At 49.1% G+C, this 22,278-nt stretch overlaps 1 pseudogene; it reads right to left on the reverse strand.

The window, feature by feature from the left end:
• Positions 1-20: 20 nt before the first annotated feature.
• LOC149356636 (uncharacterized) lies at positions 21-22,278 on the reverse strand (annotated as a pseudogene).

A 22,278-nucleotide genomic window follows, 5' to 3' on the forward strand; every position in this document is an offset into this window, starting at 1 on the left:
CAGCTTTGAAAACAGAGCCACTAGCCTCCCAGCCACCCAGCCATTAGCTCTGTGAGCTCCAGGAGCATCTTCTGCTCATCTTGTGGCACGCCTTGCTCGTAACGGAGCCTGAACATAAGGTGCGCTCTTAGCGCATCAAAGAAGAAAGGGGCCGCATGGTAGATGCTCTTCCCTGCTCTCAGTAGCGTCTCGTAGATGCACTGCATCTGCGAAAGAAACAGGTTTGTGATGACACTGACCACTGGGCATTTCAGCGGTGACTTACTGCCCTTATTACCAATGGTAGAGGACAGTAGTGGTTTTAAGCTGTGAGTTTGGGAGGCCTAGTTTAAATTTCAAAGAGAATGTCTGTAACCACTCCAGCAGTCAGATTAACTGCGTCAGTTGATGCCCTGCTTACTTAAAGTCCAGTAGTCTAAAATATGATGAATTTCACAAGCTGTCGTTATCAGCAGTTTGAATTCGATGGGGCCTGGGCGCCCAGAGTTGGAGAAAAGTAGCACCAGGGCAGCGTTTCTGCTCTCTTCAAGAAGGAATTTCTAAGTTGGGATCCTCATTCTCCTCCTACGACCAAAAACTAGAATGGCCTAATTCCATTCGCGCTCAGCTACACTTAGCTACACCTAACGTTCCACCTCATGCCTCTTGTAAGTGAGCCTGAGCTGTGCAATCACCTCTAAATTTTCTTGACTCGCGCGCGTTTCATGTGCGCAGCTCTAATTAGGGAAATCAGCGAAATTCGCCATGCGCCTTTGAAGTTTTCTTTACTTTATGTAAAAGAGAACCAAAAATGTTTGCTTTTTGTACCATGTTTTATATTATTGAGTTACCTTCCTGCACTAGCTGTGTACATTACTTAGTGTTACAAACACTGTTGCCCCTGATGCCATATGATTTTCCCAGGTGATGAATCTGTACATGACAGAGCGTAACATGCACTTGACGTAAAGAACGAGTCCAAAGCATGTACTGGCGATGCCAGACAAAAAAACTAATATAATCAATAGTACTATAGCAGGGGTTAAAACACATGACCAGCCGGGCTTTTCTTTGTGGCCCGCTGGTCCTGAGGATTTTAAACTTTGTTCCAGATTAATCGCTTCTTGTTTGTTCTCTTCCAACCTAAAAATATAAATATACACAAGAAAAAAACACGCAAAAACACTTCTGTAAAAAACAAAGGAAGTTTAAGCCGGCGAGTGCTGGTTTTCGTCGGTGGTTTTCAAATATGCGTATTGGTTTTATTTCTTGCTGAATTATTCTCCGGTAGTTCTATTGGCTTTTTGCCTTTTACCTTGGACTCTAGTATCTCCTCTCCGTCATTAGGCGACTAGCATTAGGGAAACTTAAGTTGTGCCCAATGCGGCCAGCCTAGTGAGGACTGCTTCAGACCTCCGCTATAGGCGATGTTTAGGGCAGAAATGGAAATATGTAGCATGTTTTTCGCTACCGTGCAAAGAAAACAAGCAAGGAATCACGCTGGAATTAGGAATACCGTTCTTGCTTAGGTAAGTTCTAAGATGGGAGATTAGTCTCCCGATGGTCCACTGGCATACCTGCCTATACGGAAAAAAAATAAATAATTGCTAGATATAACTAACCCCACGCTATGTTATGTCACGCAGGTGTTTCTCACTAAGCCCTGGAATAATAGTAAAGATAGTTGGGATAATAATCGCAAAGACCTTCTGGTCGCACTGACCATGGTGCCACTGTGCGCTTCGGATGCGGGCAGCATCATGGAGCAGCACGAAGCGAGGAGCCCCCCGAGAGCACAGGACACATCCCAGAGCTCCACTTGCCGGTCGTCATCTCCTCCCGTCATTGCTACGAGCAGGTAGGAGGCGAAGGCGAGGCAGTTTTTCTCACTCCAGTGCAGCCGTCGGCGGGCCCCGCTGACGGTGCACCGCGGAATGACGTATAGCTTTCATTTCATTTCATTTATTGGTTTTGTTTGGCCAGTACAGAGACTGCAAACAAGGGAGAGCAAGCTAAAGGCGCCTAGTAGCGCCTGACAGAGGCCTGCCCTCCCCATGTAAAAAAAAACAAAACAAAGTGGCACTTGGCAATGGTACAAAGTTTCCATAAGTAACAGAAACTAGAAAAGCAGCGGATATATTGACAACGAAACAGAGATCAAGCATGCATAGAGCTAAGCACAACAAACTAAGATCAAAACATAACAAAGACAATAACTGATTAGGTAGAAACACACCACAACTAGCTATAACAAAAATATTCATGAACAGTTTTCCTAAACCTGACCTCGGACATATTTTGTAGCGACAATTCTGTTAAATATGGATAGGTGTTTAATGTATGAGGAATTATGTGAGTTAGTTTTTGGAACCCATAGTTTGTACGGGATTTTGATGCATGGTATTGAGGGTGCCTAAGACTGTATGCTGTTTGGGCAATTAAATATGTGCTCTCGAAAGTCTGCCAGTTTCCTTTCATAAGGTTTCTGATATAAACAGCAAGCTTCTTGTGGTAAGCCGCCGTGATGGTTAGCAGTCTATGGTTGAGGAAGGAAGGACCTGTGCTCTCACTGTAATGTAAATTATCAATCGCTCGTACAGCTCTTTTTTGTAAAGTAAGTACTTTCACAAGATTGGTTGAGGTAGTCGTTCCCCAGATCAACAAACAATATTGTACATGCGAAAAGACTAGAGAGAAATAAATTTGTAGTTTGAATTTTCGAGGCAGTATTGTGCGAAATTTATTTAGGATACCAACAGAGCGAGCCATTTTAGTGCAAACGTAGTTTACATGATCTGTCCAGAGTAAATGTTCTTCAAAAATGATTCCAAGGAACATTGTAGAGCTGACACGAGTTATAGGAGCTTGTTCGAAGTGAATTTGGAAGTTGTTCGGAACTTCCTTATTTTTGGCTCTAAACAGTATGTACTTTGTTTTCCTGACATTAAGTTCTAACCTATTTGATTTTAACCAAACAGACAATTGGGATAACCAACGTATAGCTTCTGGTAGAGTTCGCCCAGGAAACCGTGCAGAAACCTTCCCGTTCGCTCCTTCTGCGACAGGTACGGTTGGATATCCAATGACAATGGAGAGGTAAGCCACTTTGTCCATTGGCATACGTCGGGGAAGTATTCAGCTGTGCCTGCGGCTTTAAATAAATCCTGGGACTAGTAATTCATAGGGGCGTGCCTATATCAAACATTTGGTTGCGAATGGTATACTTTTAAATAAATTCACACAGTAACGCAGAGACGGTAAATTAACAACATGCACTTCTTGACAAAACCAGCATTTAAAAGACATAAGTTTTACATCACTCATAGTGGCCAAGTTTCATTCCTGTCATAAGACCTAGAAAGAAGAATAGAGGAAGAATAATAATTAAGCAGCAGTACAGCAATAAACTCTTTTGAGGTCTTAAAACATGTCACAGTTATACCAATAACAAATGCATCGGTCTGAAAAATGACAGTATGATGGTTTGGTTTATTGCTCATACAGTACCCAAACTTACTAAATCTTTTCTTGAAGAAATGTAAGGTGGCCAAACACCTCTTTATTGGCAAAGTGACAACAAATGTTGCTATCAGAGGGACACAGAGCATCGCACTGCTAGAAAAAACGCAGTATGACAGCCCACAAAGCGGACGAAGAGCTACAATGCGACCAGGGCACAGTCTTTCAAGCCTTCTCTCCTTCATGAAGGCAAAGCGCTGTATATGCCAGAGCAAATGCAGTGTTCCCCGAGGAATGAATCCAGCTTGTGTCTAAACTTCGATGCCTGTGCAGGGTATATATACTGTTCCTACCAAAAAACGCGAAAGCGAAACTAGGCTGTGAGAGACAGCATGCAAACCACGCTATGCCAGATCATCAGACGTTAACTCAGAGGAGTTTGCCTCTGTATTTCTCTTCAAATATCTAGGTTATTGTTCTAACAAGAGAAAATTATGTGCGTGAAAAGCGATCGCCGCAAACCAACGCATGCACGGGTAGCTTCTTCATAATTTGCTCTGTCCTCTCGAAGCCCCTTCTCCGTTCGTGGCAAGACTCTGGTGCCACCATCGGTTTCTTCCCTTGCGCATTGCAGCCAGTCTAGCGTGCGTCGTGGCATGATGCACTAATGGCTCGTTTGGCGCTTGTTGGTCGAATTCACCGCTACGAGTTCTGATGGCCGTCAAGCCATTGGTGTAACGCATTAACGTCCTATGCGGGATAGAAATGCCCAGTACGTGCGAGCGTCAGCAAACAATTTACCACCCGCGGCGCTGTAACTGTGTATCACCGAGTCCATTCCTGATAGAAAGAGGCGGCCGTTTCAGACTGTCCCAAGAATGGTGTTCCAATGCTTTAGCTTGATACGTAAAGCAACACTACGGCAGCCTGCAGCATCGAGCTTGCAGTAAAATCCAAAAATAAAGGTCGGCTGCTGATGCCTTAACAGAGTAGCAGCATATGCCTCGAAGTTTGTGGCGGAAGCATTCGTCAAACTTTTGACTCGTCGCGTGAGGTCCTTCCCGCCCCAAACCCAAAGCAGGCAGAGCTAACGCTTCGAGCCTATGGTGCTCGAGATTGAGACGCCATTCCCAGACCAATAGGTGGTTCTGGTGACACAGCGATTGATGTAGGTCAGCGGCTGCAGATCTGTGGCACTTCTGTCCAAAAAAGTGCCTGCATTTCTCGAAAATAATATTTCGTAATTTATCACTGTTTACGAAATTAGAGTTAAAATAACCGTAAAAGTACGGGGTGAATCGAACAGTGAAGGATATTCACATTGTAATTGAATTTTGGAACATTTGGACTTCCCTTCAATTTTTTTTTGCCAGAATGTTTAATGGTATAATGGCTGATTCAAAATAGTGGCACAGTTCCACGTACATTGCAAGAATTCCGTCATTCTAATAAGTTCCACCCTTTTATGCTTCACAGCTCGAACCTGTTTATTCATAAACCTTTTCGAACAGCGGACGATGGAGTTCATTTTGGCCGAATACTATCATTACGTGCATTTTTGTCACTATCCCCTGCGCATCGTTAAAATAGACCGCGAAATTTACAGGGACTAAGGGACATGCTTTGGTGATGTATTTTGTTGGGCTTTCTTGCAAGACACGGGTCAAGGTGATTTAACACAACATGATATTATTAGTGTTCTGTTACACACAATACCGAATCGTGCTTAATACTCTACGTCTCATGCTGTAGAATGATTGCTCCCAAACTTAAAGTGTTCCTAGATGCTTACAAAGTTATTGTCCTCAGCTCACTGCCGCTGTCTTTAAGGACCGACATTCAAGGCTGTATTCAGTCTTTGAGAGCTTGTTTTATATTGTTACGTTGCCCGAAAGGCTAGTCACAAGAAAGGGCGACCGGAGCGCAGAGCGAACAACACAGGAGGCACCGAACAATAGCGCGCGCACACCAGTCAGGCACTTCCTTCTCATCGTCTTCTGTGAATATCCGTTGCATGGCCCCCCGTCCGGAAAAACACCGTCACGGTGTACTGGATGACGTCGAGCGGCAGGGCGAGAGGTAGGGTTTCAGGCGAGAGACGTGGACGATATCACGTTGAAGGTGGCGGGAGGAAGCGGGCTGGAAGGCTGGAGCGATCTCGTAAGTGACAGCAGTTACCTGGCGCAGGACACGGTACGGGCCAACATAACGGGACAGAAGTTTTTCGGAGAGGCCGACGCGGCGAGATGGGGACCAAAGCAAGACGAGGGAGCCAGGAGAGAAAGAGACTGTGCGGTGACGGCGGTTGTAGAACTCCTGCTGGGAGGCCTGCGAGGCGAGAAGTCGGGAGCGTGCAAGTTGACGGGCGTAGTCAGCACGGGCAATGGCGTCTTGGGCGTATTCAGAGGACGGAGCAGCAGGAGTAGGCAGCAGCGTGTCCAAAGGCAATTGGGGCTCGCGGCCGTATAAAAGGTAAAAAGGGGAGTAACCGGCTGTATCATGGCGGGAGGAGTTGTATGCGAAGGTAACATACGGGAGAGCGAGGTCCCAGTCGCGGTGGTCGGGGGAAACGTACATAGCGAGCATATCGGTCAGAGTGCGGTTGAGACGCTCAGTAAGTCCGTTTGTCTGCGGGTGATAGGCGGTGGTGAGCTTGTGCTCAGTAGAGCAGGATTGAAGAATGTCGTAGACAACCTTGGACAGAAAGCAGCGGCCGCGGTCGGTAAGAAGCTGGCGGGGAGCACCATGGGGCAATATGAGGTCGTATAGCAAAAAGTCCGCAACATCTGTAGCTGTACTGGTTGGCAGTGCCCGCGTGATCGCATAACGGGTGGCGTAGTCCGTGGCAACTACAACCCATCTGTTGCCGGAGGTGGACTCTGGAAACGGACCCAGAAGATCCAAGCCGACGCGATGAAAAGGTTCTGGGGGCACATCAATAGGTTGAAGTGTGCCAGCTGGGAGAGTAGCAGTGCGTTTCCGGCGCTGACACTCATCGCAGGCTGCAACATAGCGGCGTACGGAGCGGAACAGGCCGGGCCAAAAGAAGCGACGTCGCGCACGGTCGTATGTACGCGATACACCCAAGTGGCCAGCAGTGGGGAGATCATGGAGTTCAAGAAGGATAGCAGGACGAAGGTGCTTGGGGACAACGAGTAGAAGGTTGGGGCCATCCGGATTGAGGCTGCGGCGATACAAGATTCCGTCAGAGAGCACAAAGCGCCGCATCGAGGGATCAGACGGGGTGGAATTGAGGCGGTCGATAATTGATCTCAAATCGTCATCGCGGCGCTGTTCTTCGCCCATGTGGGCAAGGACAGAGATAGAAAACAGGTCGGCTTCGGTGGCAGTGCCAACCAAGTCACACTGGCCAATGGGGTAACGTGAGAGGCAGTCGGCATCTTGGTGTAACCTGCCAGACTTGTAAGTCACGGTGTAATCATCCTCTCGCAGACGCAATGCCCATCTCCCAAGCCGCCCTGTAGGGTCCTTCAGAGAGGAGAGCCAGCATAGCGCATGGTGGTCGGTTTTAACCGTAAAAGGGCGGCCGTATAAATAAGGACGGAATTTGCCAACTGCCCAGACAAGGGCTAAGCACTCACGTTCTGTTATGGAGTAATTGCGCTCGGGCGCAGAAAGAAGGCGGCTGGCGTAGGCGATGACACGCTCCTGACCGGATTGTCGCTGAGAGAGCACAGCGCCGATGCCGTAGCCACTGGCGTCAGTAGGGACTTCGGTGGGGGCCGCAACATCAAAGTGCGCCAAAACTGGTGTGGTGGTCAGCTTGGCGATCAAAGTGGAGAAGGCTCGTTCTTGGTCAGGTCCCCAGACGAAGGTGGCGTCTTTCTTCAATAGGTCGGTAAGGGGACGGGCGAGGTCGGCGAAGCCCTGGATGAATCGACGGAAGTACGAGCAGAGCCCCAAGAAGCTTCGGACGTCGTGGCAAGATCGGGGAAGGGGAAAGTCTTTCACGGCCCGGATCTTATCGGGATCAGGGTGAACCCCCTGGAAATCAACGATATGGCCCAAAATAGTGATCTGACGTCTCGCGAAACGGCACTTCGAGGAGTTAAGCTGTAGGCCGGCACGACAAAAGAGGCAAAGAATCTGGGAAAGGTCTTCTAGGTGGGATGAAAATGTAGGCGAAAATACAACGACGTCGTCCAGATAACACAGACAAGTGGTCCACTTAAATCCCTGCAAAAGGGCGTCCATCATGCGCTCAAATGTGGCTGGCGCGTTGCATAGGCCAAAAGGCATTACTTTGAACTGATATAGCCCATCAGGGGTCACAAAAGCGGTTTTCTCACGGTCCTTCTCATCGACGGCAATTTGCCAGTAGCCGGAACGAAGATCTATGGAGGAGAAGAATTTGGCTCTGTGTAGGCAGTCAAGGGCGTCGTCAATACGCGGCAGGGGGTAGACGTCTTTTTTAGTGATCTTATTGAGATATCGATAATCTATGCAAAACCGCCATGAGCCGTCCTTTTTCTTCACTAGTACCACTGGAGAGGCCTAGGGACTGTGGGATGGTTCGATTATGTTCTTGGAAAGCATTTTTGAGACCTCGTTGTTTATGACCTTGCGCTCGGCGTGGGAGACACGGTAGGGCCTGCGGCGAATGGGAGGGGCATCGCCGGTGTCAATGCGGTGCGTCACAGCGAGAGTTTGGCCCAGTGAGGTGTTGTAGACGTCAAAAATGTCGGAGAACGACTGGAGAAGGTCACGAAGCTGAGAAGTTTGGGCGGGGTGGAGATCGGTGGGCATCATGGTCGTGAATGCGTCCGAGGACAGCGGAGTGGACCGCGGTGGGTCTGGTGGGTCGCGATTAGGAGAGGCATCTAATGGAGCCACATGGCACTGGGCGAGTGGGGACAACGTAGCGACGCACATGCCGGCTGGAAGCAGCTGTGAGGAGAAGCCGAAGTTCAAGAAAGGTAGAGACAGGTTGTTGGCTGTGACGGTGGCGATTGTATGGGGCAGGACAACACTGCGGGTCAGTGCGAGGTCAAGGACTGGCGCAACGATGTAGTCACCATCGGGAACAGGGCGAGAAGTTGTGAGGGAAACGAAAGATAAGGCTTGAGGGGGCAGGTGGGCATAGTCGGGGCAGGTCAACCGGAGCGACGAGTCGATGGGGTCAGGATTGAGTTGGGGAAGCTCAAGGTGAAGGACCCCCTGCGAGCAGTCAATGAGGGCAGAATGATCCGACAAAAAGTCTAAACCGAGAATGAGGTCATGGGCGCATGTGGTAAGGACGGTGAACTGAACCGGCGTACAGTGGTCACCGATTGTCACGCGAGCGGTGCACAGTCCCTCGACAGCAGGCATGGCACCATCCGCGACGCGCACACAGGACGTTGCAGGCGTAAGGACTTTGCGTAGGCGACGGCGGAGGGCAGCACTCATCACGGAAATATGGGCACCGGTGTCAATAAGGGCTTGCACAGGAACACCGTCAACTGTAACGTCTAGCAGATTGGGTCGAGTCGTCAGTAGAGGGTTTGAGGTCCGGGTCGTTGATGCAGCGTCACCTCCGGGAGCTGCATCACTTAGTTTTCCCGATGAGAGGGGCAGTAGGACGCAGCAGTCGAAACACGAGGCGACTGCGGCGAGCGTGAGCGGCGGGCCAGCGGCGAAGGCGAACGGGAGGACTGTCGTGGAGGTTGATCGGCGGCCTCAGACGTCTCGGATGGGCGGCGGGGTGAAAAGCGGCGTGTGTAGTTTGGACGGTAGTAGGAGGTGTCTCGCGGGGGTGACGACCAGGGGCTGCGGCAGTGGCGGGCAATGTGGCCGACCCGAGATCATTGAAAACAGATTGGGCGGTCGTCTGGCGTGCGCCACTCATTCGGATCGCGGTAACGCCGTGGTGAATAATAGGTGGGACGGAAAGGGACTGGAGGTGGTGGCTGTGGGGACGAGTTTCCGATTGCGCACAAAGCCGGAGGGAGGTTGAGATGGGCGAGTTCTTGCCGCACGACAGCGTGAATAAGCGACACGGAAGGCAGTGTGTCATTAGGTGTGGTCGATGATGTTACCACAGGGGCTAGGGCTTCGAGTTCACGGCGAACAATTCTTGTCACAGTGTCGGTGACAGGAGGAGACTCTGAGGGCACTTGAGTTTGAAGTCGTTGGTCCTGGCAAGAAGATGTAGCGGCTGTGTTTGGAAGTCGGGAAAACTGCTGAGAAATGCGACGGCTTTTGACTTGTTCGAAGCGACGGCACTCCTTGATAATGCTGTCAACAGTTGTGCAGTCTTTGCAAACGAGCAGATGAAAAGCCTTCGTCAGCAATGCCTTTCAGCACGTGGCCCACCTTGTCGGACTCGCTCATGGTATCATCGACTTTGTGGCAAAGTGCCAATACGTCCTGTATATAGGCCACGTAACTTTCCGTCGACGACTGCGCACGAGAAGCAAGGTTTTTTTTTCGCAGTGATCTGCCTATCGTCAGGTCTTCCGAAGAGTGCTCGCAATTTCTCTTTGAATATATCCCAACTGGTAAGTTCTTCTTCGTTGGCTTCAAACCACACCCTCGCCGTTCCATTCAAATAGAAAATTACGTTAGCAAGCATTAACGTTTGATCCCACCGGTTATATGCGCTTACTCTTTCGTAAAGGCTTAACCAGTCGTCGACATCGGTGCCGCCGTTTCCCGAAAATGTACCGGGGTCACGGGACGAAGCCATGACCACGAAAGGAGCAGCAGAAGTGGTCGGCGACTCGCTGGGTGGGGCCATGATGGTAGTAGCACCGGTTTGATGACCGCTTCGGAGCTCCGTGGTACGGGGATCGATACCCCGCACCTCCACCAAAGATGTTACGTTGCCCGAAAGGCTAGTCACAAGCAAGGGCGACCGGAGCGCAGAGCGAACAACACAGGAGGCACCGAACAATAGCGCGCGCACACCAGTCAGGCACCTCCTTCTCATCGTCTTCTGTGAATATCCGTTGCAATATGATCTTCAGATTCACAGCACTGCAGCTGGCACATTTATAGGTATTATGAAGGCCTTGGACACTTTTCTCTCTGTATTCTAAAACAAGAAAGGTAATAGAGATGTTTAGTACGTTAGAACTTGCCTGTCATTAATACAGCAGCAAATGGCTTTTAAGCAATTATAGTAAGCATACTAAAATATTACATCTACTCTGCCACAAGCCTCCCTCTTAAAACCTCATATTTTTTTTGCCTCCTGAAAGCACCATAGTGCTCTCAAACTTTGGTGTACATTAGTGATAAAAAGGTGACAAATATTCAACATCAACGTACTTTGATATGATCTGCAACAACGACTTACGTTTAACAAAAAAATATTACTTTTATTCAAACTGTGTTTATCCCGTGTTATTACAGCCTTAAAATTCTTCATTTAGTGCTATTTCTCTCGAAAATAATGCCCTTATATGATTTCCCCTCATATACTTTGAGATTATATTTGTTGTCAGCAGGTGTACGTTGCCAGCACAAAGGTTGCTAAAGTTTTTTTTTTTTGCTTTGGCAGGGGCAAGGTGGCGGTTTCCACGCATTCTTCTTCGATTAATTTTTTTACATTGTCGCAGATATCTTTTGACTTCAGTGAGTCATGGAGGGTAACAACAAAATATTTTTATCAGCACTGACTAAGATATAAATCTAAGGTATACTAAGATATAGATATATAAGGTAGACTAAGATATAAATGGCAACCACGCACTCTCCTGCTCATATAGTTCTAGCAATAACATCTTCGCTGCATGTGAAGTTGCACCGTTTGCATCTTTACACGACTACAAAGTGCATGTCGTAATTAAAACTATTTTAATGACGAAATACCTCCTACTTCTATGTGTATTTGGTCTACCTGTTTGTATACAAGCCATGCCAGAAATGGGAATTTCAATCTTCCTGTGAATCGATACGCGGAAAGATGAATTGGTGGTGTTGGAGGAAATATTGGTTAGGCGTTAACGGCTGAACAAAAAGAGGATATGGCTTTATAACTGATCTGAAAGCTGCTTTTATTGCACAAGCAATACTACTCGCACTTTCAAGCCTTTGCCGCGACGCGGCGGTGCCATCAATGACCTTTAGATGAACCCCGTGTGACGTCTTGCGTGACGTCACACCGACGAGCTGGGCGACCACCTCGCGCCGTCGGAGGAAGCGGCGGTGCCTTCACCGGCGCCTAACTCGTACGCTCTCTGTTAGGAGCGCTACAGATGTTGTGACGTCACGCCGAAGAGCTGGGCGACCATCTCGCGCCGTCGGAGGAAACGGCGGTGCCTTCACCGGCGCCTAACTCCTGCGCTCTCCGCTAGGAGCGCAACAACAGATGTTGTGACGTCACGCCGAAGAGCTGGGCGACCATCTCACCCCGTCGGAGGAAGCGCCGGTGCCTTCACCGGCGCCTAACTCCTGCGCTCTCCGCTAGGAGCGCAATTGTGGCGTTACGCCGAAGAGATTAGGCTCAACTCAAGCCGAACACGTCTATATAGTCGCGAAACTCTGTGCCTTCAAGGAACAACTAGACACTATTCCTGCTCCTACAATGGGTTCAGCATTGATGGCCATGGTAGGAAGAAACCCTCGATTAAGCAGTAAATCTACCTTGGATCTTGCCAGGCCACTTACCATGAGTACCAAGCATGCCATTGCAGCCGGTGCAGGAGCAGCAGTTCTACACTCTGCATTAACCTCACCACCAACCAAGTACACCCTCGGAGCCGCAGTAATTATAGCTTCACTACTAGTTGTACATAGAATAGCCAAGTGATCACCACAGCAGCACCAAGGTATACAACAAGTTTCACCACAACCACCACAACAGCACGACTGTCACCTGAGCGAGGGCGTAGCCACCTGTATTGCTTTCGCAATTTCCGGGCTTAACCAATTTGAGCCACAGCCATTTTTTCTTGAAATGATGCCATGAATACAGCATTAATTTCTTCACAAAGTATCTATATCGACTCTACAAACATGTTAATGACTGTATTACCCCATTTACAAGGTTTATTGGTTGTTGGTCAAAGTACCTATGTAAAATATTTCCCCATTCAATGAAATCTCAGTTTTTGAAAACTGCGTTCTGGCGGATGAGTTTATTGGAGTGTGTTAAGGCCGAAAGGATTACCTTTATACTTAGTCTGCCTACATAAAGAAGTCGGAAGAGCTAAAAGACATAAGCCCACCTGACCAGTTTATGACTGCAGTCACCGTGCATCGATTACGGCTGCTCCTGGATGCGCGCTGCAGCGTGAAAAAACCCGCTGTCCCGCAGCCACCGGAATTCTTTGTCTGGAACTCGCTTTTGCCCCATCCTGTCGAGCTGCTGCTGGTATGCCCATTGTGATGCTCGACCAGAGACAACGAGACGGCTATGTTTGCACCTAAGACACTTCAGACTGCTTACGTGTGCTAACAACGTTAGGGCAGTCGCTGCTGTACCGCAGCCCACGCTCCGACATAGCTAATGGATTAATGCCCATATATACAGAATTAGCCTTCACCTGCTTAAAATTCATAGATGCCTGGAAGTCCTCATACCTCTGCTGACACTGTAGTGCAGCAGTTAAGCGGTGAGCAATTGCCCTGGGCTGGCAGGTGCTGCCACCGGAGGGACTTGTGCGATCCAGGTTGCTCTACTCGAGTAACCGCGCGCTACCAATCATTATTTTAGCCGCCCCTTTCGTGTTGCATGCGGACAACCTCTTTCTTTTTCAACCATAGAGTGTCAACACACATTCAGACGAGTTTTCGCTCAATGGGTCAAGTAAGGCTTAAGCCTTTATCTGCGCTTTCTTCTGACTTATATACCTACTACCCACTGAGCACACAGGACAACCTCGCTGTCAAGTATGGGTTTCACAAAGTTCGTGCATGCTTTACATTTCTTTTCCTTTTGCGGGCGAGGTGGTGGCCACGGCGCCGGTGGTTCGCAGCCATGTCGCAATGCGGCGGCGACGATTTTGCACCCTTCGCAGGGGCAGCTGACCGCTTGTGACGCTGGAGGGTCAAGGCCAGATCGCCCCATCCTAGTACTATCGCCGGGTAGCGAGCGCTTGCGTGGGACAGGAAGCAGTCAGTTGAATGAACCGCCACCCTTCCCGACCTTGGCAAGCAAGTTAGCCTCGCTCCTCCTTAGTACCGTAGCTTTCTCTCGGTTTCCTTCTCAGTTTCTTCATGTTTCATTTCCCCCCTTTTCGACATCTGTAAATAGTTGGTTCGCTGTGCCTTGAGTTTTTGTTTGTTGGTTTGCCACGAGAACACGCCAGCGGGGAAACCGTGAGCCGGGCAGTTGGCTTGGAGATTTCGGTGCGTGCAAACATGTGTGAGGTCAGCCAGGGAAGTGGTCGGCAAGCAAGTCTAGGCGGGTCTCTGACACGTAGAGCGCGGAGACGGCGGCCCCGAAGACACGTGGCCCAAGTTCGCCCGTATCCGCAACCACCCATTAGCCCCGCACGCCTCCGCAGCCCTACGCTCCCTGCGACCGGACCTTGCCACCTCGAAGCTAAGCCACCATTTCTCCCCACTCGCTTTACTCTTTTCTTTGTCCTATCGCTCTTCTTGTCCGAAACTTTCTGTATAGTATTGCTTTGTTATTATAACATTGTCGTATAGTTCTCGCCCTTCTGTTTTCCTCTTGTTGTTAATAGTTGATTGTATTCTCATTGTGTTTGTTATCTGTGTACTGCCGCTATTTTGTTGGGCTTTGTTTTTGTAACCTTTCGTATTTGTTCTTTACCGAAGTAGAGGGGTTTGTTAACAAACTTGCCTACGCCTTATGGCTCCGGTCAACGGCTAATCAGGCGCGGCCCCTATCGCCGGTCAGCAGTCGAACCTCATTTTTTCCACGCGGGGTGGAGAAGTTTGTCGCTCCTCCCCCTGCAAACTTACGGAGAGTGCAGTGGTGGGCACGTTGGCGCGATTAATTATAATTTCGGTGCCAACCAAACATCGTGCTGCCCACGATCTCGTGACAATGGGGCAGCTGCCATGAAAAATACCAGTACCTATGAGTCATCACGCGCCAGTCTTGCAGCCTGCTACCACGATCATCCTACAAATGAATTGTTTTGCACCCGACAACCATTTTAATTAGATCAAACTGGACTTTCTGCACATTCAGTGATTATTCACTTCGTGTTTTCGCCGCTGTTTTCTCTTTTTATTTTGTCTATTTTACTCCTCGCCCACTGATCGTGCATCGTATCCCGCTACAGTAATGCTACCAAGTTGATGCAGGTGTGTAATATATGAAGCAAACAAAAATTTTCGTCCTCATTTCTCACATCCTATCGTCAACTGCAGTGCAATCTTTATAAACAGCGCTCATGTAAAATCAGCTCGCGTTGCTTCAAAAACACCGTCACGTGCTCGTTTCTACATGGGCGGAGATGGCAAGAACGCGTGATGCTTGCGACAATCTCCGCTCTTTTTACCACTGCCTTCCTTGATAATCAATTCTTAAAGGGCTACTGAGGCGGTTTTCGAATCAGCTAATTATTTAAGGTTTAGAAGTAGTGTCATAGCTGATCACGTCTGTGAAATTATTTTTTCGATTTTGGCTAAAACAGTGGCGCAATCACCAATTGAAAGCATGATATTTAAATTACCCGCGGCCCGCGCGAGCGCAGGAGAGGAGAACAGCGGAGAGAGAAACCTCGTCTATGTCTGCCAACGTGACATCGCGTTGAGGAGCCGGAGAACTTTGGCGCGCCCGAGCGAGCTTTCAGCACGCGTTGTTTCTCATGCAGCATGCGTTGTACGTCGTACTGCGTGCGTTGTGACGTACAAAGCGTGTCAGCCGACATTGAGAATCAGATTCAACACGAGGTACTACTCCGCGTTCGTGTACACGAACAACTACGGCCACGACTGTGTTGTCTTTCACTGTTTTCCGCAAGATCATACGCTCACAGCGCAAGCGCTCGCTGCTGTGATGAAGAATTCAAGCCGACCAAAGCAAGCGTACTCTGCTCGAAGCACTTTCGTAAGAGCGGCTACGTGCAGAGCTTGTCTCTAATAAGATCTCTGGAGATTTCTGTCGAAAAGGCGCGGCTGAACCATGACACAGTGCCTTAGATTTTCTCCCGCATGAGAGGCGTGTCACCATTCCGAAGAAGCGCCTCTTCTAAAAGTAGAAACATGCTTACTTAGCTCCTGCAGAAACATTATAGAGGCTCAAACATGTGTCGCTCTCCTCAGCTTAAGTGCGGCCAGACCACCTGAGGCGTGCTCAGCAAGGCTCGGTTAGTGATTTTATACTCGGTAAGACGTGTCCAAGCAAGAAAGCAAGCAAGCAAGCAAGCAAGCAAAGCAAAGCACATCACAATAAAGCAAAGCAAACAAGCATCGAAGCTCTTCATATGCGGCACCTCGTTCAATCGTAGTTAAGCGATTAAAATGAAAATGTTCGACAGCGTTCGACGTTCTGATTTTGGGTGCAAATGTAAGAAAGAAATACAGCCAACGAAGATTTTGCATAAAAACACCATATTTCGCAACCTTATTCGGTAACTTCATCAAGTTGTGGCAGCGGATGAGTTGCAGCTAGCTTGGCTTTGTTAGAAGTGGGGCCACAAGCCCACCGCTGGAACCAGTGTTAAAGATGGAGCTTCTATCCCACCGCTGGAACCAGAGTTGAAGACGGAGGGGTCCTGGAGATGACTAACTCGTTTAGCCCCGCAGGTACCGGCTCCGAATGACGATGTCGGACTGCGTTATCGAGGAAACTGTACAGAAGGGTTTATTCTACATATTTACAGATGAGAATCGAATGCAATGCAAAGCCCCGATCACACAACAACATCCCGTTAAATACGGTTCGCGTTCCCCAGATCCCTGACTGGGGAACTTAGTTCGAATAACGTTGTCCAATCGGATGGGCCATTGATGACGCTGGCGGTACCACCCACGGCACGGGGCGGTGCTGAAGCTCTCTCGCTCTCTCACTCTCTCACAGCTCGGGGGATGAGAAGGGGAAGACAGTCATCAAACACAGATGCGTCACCTTGACCACTGCCGCAAATGTTCTGTGCGTTGCCTCCGTGGGAAAGCAGAATCCCGCAGTCTCCTCGCAGGTGGTTGAACCTTCTCGAACTCCCCCGCCGGATGGTCGAAGCACGAGACCCATTCGACACAGCGTCTTTCAATTAGCAGCCTCGCTCAGCGTGACCCTGCGTAGCATCATCCAGTCCGGTGACCCGAAGGCCGACTCGGCCAACGTATACCGCTGCTTTCCCCGTGCTTCCTGTGCATCTCTGCTTCCAACGTTGCTGCTGCTCTCGTAAGCTCTCGCCGCATCTTTGCCTAACGACGACACTCGTCTGACAGTAATTTCTCCCAGGCCCGTGGGAGACAGCGTCCTTCGATCGGTTCGGAGGTTCGGGGATTTGGAGAGCAACAACCCCCGTCCGTCGTCGTCTATGCTTCTGCCGCCGGCGCCAGGCCTCGTTGTCCACTCTTAACAGCTCGTCCGCGGCCCGAAAAATCTCGAATGGCCAGCGTTCAGGACCGCTGGGCACCCTACTGAAAAAAGTTTTATGAGGCAATAAACTCACACAGTTTATCATACAAATGTCATACAGTTCTCATACAAATCACATAAAATTATCATTCAAATGTCATTCATTTCTGTGAAATCATACAGTCATCATTGAGATATCATAGAATATCATACGAATTGCACAGATTGTATGATATTCTATGATATCTCTATGATGATTGTATGATTTCACGGAAATGAATGACATTTGAATGATAATTTTATGTGATTTGTATGATAAGTCTATGACATTTGTATGATAAACTGTATGAGTTTATTGCCTCATAAAACTTTTTTCAGTAGGGCAGGAAGAGATGAGGCCGGAGTCGGGTGGAAGGGCTGGTTTCCAGAAATGGCATCCAAGCACGAACATTCAACAAAGAATGGCATCAGTGGACTGTTCCACGAGACAGGGCACTGACCCACAAGCAAGCGCTCGGAATTTGCCAAAGACCCACCAGGCTTCCCACAATGACAATAAATGTTTACTAAAACATTACTGAATTTTGGCGTAATTTTGGTGCGAAGAAAGCGCAAAATGTTCCCTTTTAAATCGCCCAAGACGGAGCGCTTGGGCCAAGGTTAAAGAAAAAAAAAACACACACACACACACAGTAGGTTGTCCTAATTTCTCCCGCTTAAAATAGTCGGCTTAAACCATCAGCATTTCCGTGCAGTTTTCCCTTCTTGTAACGCACCGAGAAATTGTACTGTTGGAGAGCTAGACTCCATCTGAGCAAGCGACCATTTTTGGGAGACATTTGTCGCAGCCAGGTTAGAGGGCAATGATCAGTCTCAAAGATGAACTTTGCGCCGTACAGGTAACACGACAACTTCTGTGCCGCCCAAACTAAACACGCGCACTCTTTTTCTGAAGCGCTGTACGCTTCTTCTCTACAGGTCAGCTTGCGGCTGACGTACAGAATCGGGTGTTCTTCGTGGTCGTCGCCCACTTGGCTTAAAACAGCACCCAGTCCTCTATCACTGGCGTCACACTGGACTATAAACTCCCTACCATAGTCAGGGGTCCGAAGCAAAGGTCGGGACACGAGCGCTTCCTTCAGGCTCCGGAAGGAGTTTTCTTTTAGGTCATCCCAGTGTACGTCACTGGGTGCTCCCTTTCGTAAGGCGTCAGTTAAGGGACTTGCCCGCTGTGAGTAGCTCGGTATGTACCGCTGGTAGTATCCAACCAATCCCAAAAAGGAGCGAATGTCTGTCTTCGTCCGTGGCTGCGGAAATGCCGCTATCGGGGCAATTTTTAACTCGGATGGGCTCCTAGTTCCCTGGCCTACAACGTGGCCCAAGTAGGACACATGAGCGCAACCAAACCTACACTTTTCCCTTTTCAACGTCAGTCCGGCCTGTCGCAAACTAGAAAGCACGCTCGTTAGGTGCTCTAGATGCTCTTCCCAGGTGTCCGAAAAAATAGCGACATCGTCTAAATAGGGGAGCGCAAAGCCCTGCATATCCTTTAGTACGATGTCCATGGGTTTCGAGAAGCTGAAGGGGGCATTCTTCAACCCAAAACTAAGCATTAAGGGTCGAAAGGTGCCTGCTGGCGATATGAAAGCAGCATACCGGCTCGCGCTTTCCGAGAGGGGAACCTGCCAATATCCGCGCACGAGATCGAGGGTGGAAATGAATTTTGCGCCGCTCACCCTTTCTATCCTTTCCTCTATGTTGGGAATCGGGTAAAGCTGATCCTTGGTAATCGCATTCAGCTTTCTGTAATCCACGCATGGGCGAGGATCCTTGCCTGGGGTTTCAACCAGGATCAGCGGTGAGGTATAGTCACTTTCCGCGGGCTCTATAACCCCTAACATTAACATGCGCTGAATTTCAGCTTCCATTACCTCTTTTTGCCGTGGTGATACCCTGTAGGGCTTCGACCGAATCGGCTCATCAGACGTGAGCTCTATTTCATGTGTCAGGAGATGTGTCTTTCCTGGGCGGCTGCTAAATAGATCGGCGAATTTGCTCAACAACTGCTTTAGCGCGTCGATCTGGGCCGAGCTTAGAAATTATGCACCTACGGAAAGAGCCAAGATGTTCTCCATGAGGCCACTAGCGTCAGCGCTTTCCTTCCAATCTGGACTCTCGCCGTCCGGCTCTTCCGGTTCATTTAGCGTCAGATTGACGATCCCGCTACGTTCCACGAACGGCTTCATCAGATTGCAGTGATAGATTTTCACCTGCTTTCCTCTGCCTGGAACCTTTAGCGCATAATTAGTGTCTGAAAGTTTCTGCAAAACTTCCACTGGACCATCCCAGTGAACTTCTAGCTTGTTCTTTCTCGATGGCCGGAGTATCATCACGCGATCGCCCACGGTGAAAGCTCGAAGGCGGGTGTTTTTGTCATAATAGACCTTGGCGGCCTCCTGGGCAGTTTTCATATTTTGGTTTACTAACTCCCTTGTATCGTTAAGGCGGTCCAGTAGCTGAAGCACGTACTCAACCACTGTCTGGTTCTCTCCTGTCCCTTCCCACATTTCTCTCAGCATTCGGAGGGGAGAGCGGAGGGTTCTTCCGTATACAAGTTCTGCTGGGGTGAACCCCGTGGCTTCGTGGGGCAGTGTTCGTAAAGCGAACAGTGTGGCCGGCAGACAGTCCTCCCAGTCGGCTTTGTGCTCGTAACAAAGAGCACGTAACACCCGCTTCAGCACCGAATGCCACTTTTCTACACTGTTAGACTGCGGATGATACACCGAGCTGTGTAGCATTTTTACTCCGCACCTTTCTAGGAACGTGGTCGTCAAAGCGCTTGTAAAGACTGTCGCTTGATCGGCCTGGATTTCGGCCGGAAATTCTATGCGCGCGAACACCGACAAAAGAGCGTCAACTATTTCTGCGGAGCTCAAATCCTTCAATGGAACTGCTTCGGGAAATTTTGTGGCGGGACAAAGCATAGTGAGCAGGTACTTATAGCCTGACTTTGTTTTAGGCAACGGGCCTACTGTGTCTATTACAAGCCGGCGGAAAGGTTCCGAGATCAATGGCACAATTTTTAGTGGAGCCTTCCATGTCTCTCCCGGCTTGCCCACAGGCTGGCAGGCATCGCACGATTTCACGTAGCGTTCTGCATCTTTGAAACATCCTGGCCAGTAATATTCCATTAACAGCCGCTCCTTTGTTTTATTGATTCCGAGATGTCCTGACCAGCCATTACCGTGGCAGAGACTCAGAATATCCGCTCGGTACCTTTCAGGCACGACCAACTGATCAAGTGTTTTGCCTTTTCTGTCCTGATAGTGTCGGTACAGTATGCCCCCTTTCTCATGCATCGTTATGTTGCGTCTCGCGATTCCTTCTTCGGCTGTAAGGCGCAATCTTTCCAATGTAGGGTCCTGTTTTTGTTAATTTATTAGGGACTCCCTGTTCACCTGCAGAAGGCGATCAAAGTTACGCGAAGCTGGAAATAAAACGGACCCTTCAGCCCTCTCTGCCTCATTTACCGACTCAGTGATCGAAGTGTCTGGTCGCTCATCTGCTCGGTCATCCGTCTGCCTTTTATGCCCTGGTGGCTCTTCACCCTCCTGATTGGCTTCCAATGATAAGTTGGCTGGTGCATCTCTAGCTACCTGAAGTTCGGGAATCTGGCTCAATTGAGAAGCGAGCTGGCGAGTTTTAGATCTTGTCAAAGCTTGTATCACCCCACTTCCGAGTTTCTGGCCTCTCTCGCGTAGCAATTGGTCGGATCGATTCGAGAAAAGGTATGGGAATTGAAGTGGCACGGCCTTCGAAACTGCGGCCTCAGTTAACAGCTCTCCAAACGGCCCGCAAATCCTCACTCTAGCCATCGGCAGGCATACACTGTGTTCTTCTACCGCCTGTTTTATCCACGACACTTCCCCCGTGAAATCGTCCGCTGTAACATAGGACGGATGGACAACGTCCATCGTCGCGGCGCTATCACGAAGCACTTTGCAAGGTTTCCCGTTAACCTGCATTTCGTGCAAGTACGGCCTAAGGAGCTCTAAATTCTCGTCGCTATCATCGATGCACGAGAACACAACACGCTGCTTTGGACATTTGGCTGCAAAGTGCCCGACACGATTGCAGTTGTAGCAACGCTGTGGCCAACTAGCCTCGAACTCTCTTTTCCCGGCTTTGTCTGCTCCCTCTCTCTTTGACTGTTCTTCTTGCTTTTCTGGCGCCTCCGACTGTCCAGAACTTCTAGCAAGCTGCTTCTTTCGGCTAGGTCCTTGATCTCGCATTGTGTTTCGAGCGTGTGACGCACCCCCTTCAGTGCTCAACCTTCTGCGCGAAACGTACTCCTCTACCAGCTCAGCGGCTCTTTCAACTGTGTCGACCTTTTCCCTGTCTTGAACCCACAGTTTCACTGCTTGTGGAATGCTTCGGTAAAATTGCTCAAGGCAAAAACACTCGATGATTTTGTCTCGGCTTTCGTAAACCTCAGCTCCTTTTAGCCATTCTAGCAGGTTAGTCTTAAGGCCATACGTGAAATCCGGATAGCCCTCGCTATCGTTTTTGATTGTGCTCCTGAAGCGCTGTCGGAAAGCTTCGGCTGAAAGCCGGTATCTTTTCAGCAGGCTGGCTTTTACCTTGTCATAATCTGCTGCGTCTTTCGTGCTGTCTCGCTATGACTTCAGCTACTTCACATGGCAAGAGGGTCAGAAGCCGTTGTGGCCATGTACTGCGAGCAAAGTTCTCTCTTTCACAAGTTCTCTCAAAATTGCCCAGGTACAATCCTATGTCCCGACCAATTTCATACGAATGCATGTACCTGTTCATTCGATACGATTCTGCATCGCTTGCTCTTTCAGGAGTTCCGGCTCTCGCACCAACGCCCTCTTTTTGTTTTTCGTTTTCAAGCTGTATACGCTTTAGATCCCTTTCAGCGTTTTCAGCTTCCCATTTTTTTCTTTCTTTCTCTTTTTCCCACTCCTGATCAGCTTCCTCTTTACGCGCTTTTTCCTCTGTGCGCGCTTTTTCTTTTTCCTCCTGTATCAAGTTCCATGTAACTTCTAGGTGATCGTTATCCTTGACGTGTTTAAGAATGATTTCGCCCAGTTCAATTTTGGTTACTTTGTTCTGAACTTCCACTGACAGTTCCTCGCATATCAACAGCAAGTCCGACTTCAACAATCTCATTAGGTCCATTGTGACGCTTTCTCCGCTTTGGCTCTGCTAACTAAAAAAAAATGCCTTGAGAATAACCCTTCTCAAATGACAAACCCTTGATTCCCAGTCAAGATTTTTCTCTGAATCTAAAGCCTGGCGAATCCCATAGCAAAAGCCAAAACGCTCACCCGTGGAGAAAGCACGATGTCGCATGGTCCATCCCAGCTGCT

Source organism: Amblyomma mixtum, chromosome 3 (genome assembly GCF_055824585.1).
Source record: "Amblyomma mixtum isolate Tamu chromosome 3, ASM5582458v1, whole genome shotgun sequence".
Classification (NCBI taxonomy): domain Eukaryota; kingdom Metazoa; phylum Arthropoda; class Arachnida; order Ixodida; family Ixodidae; genus Amblyomma; species Amblyomma mixtum.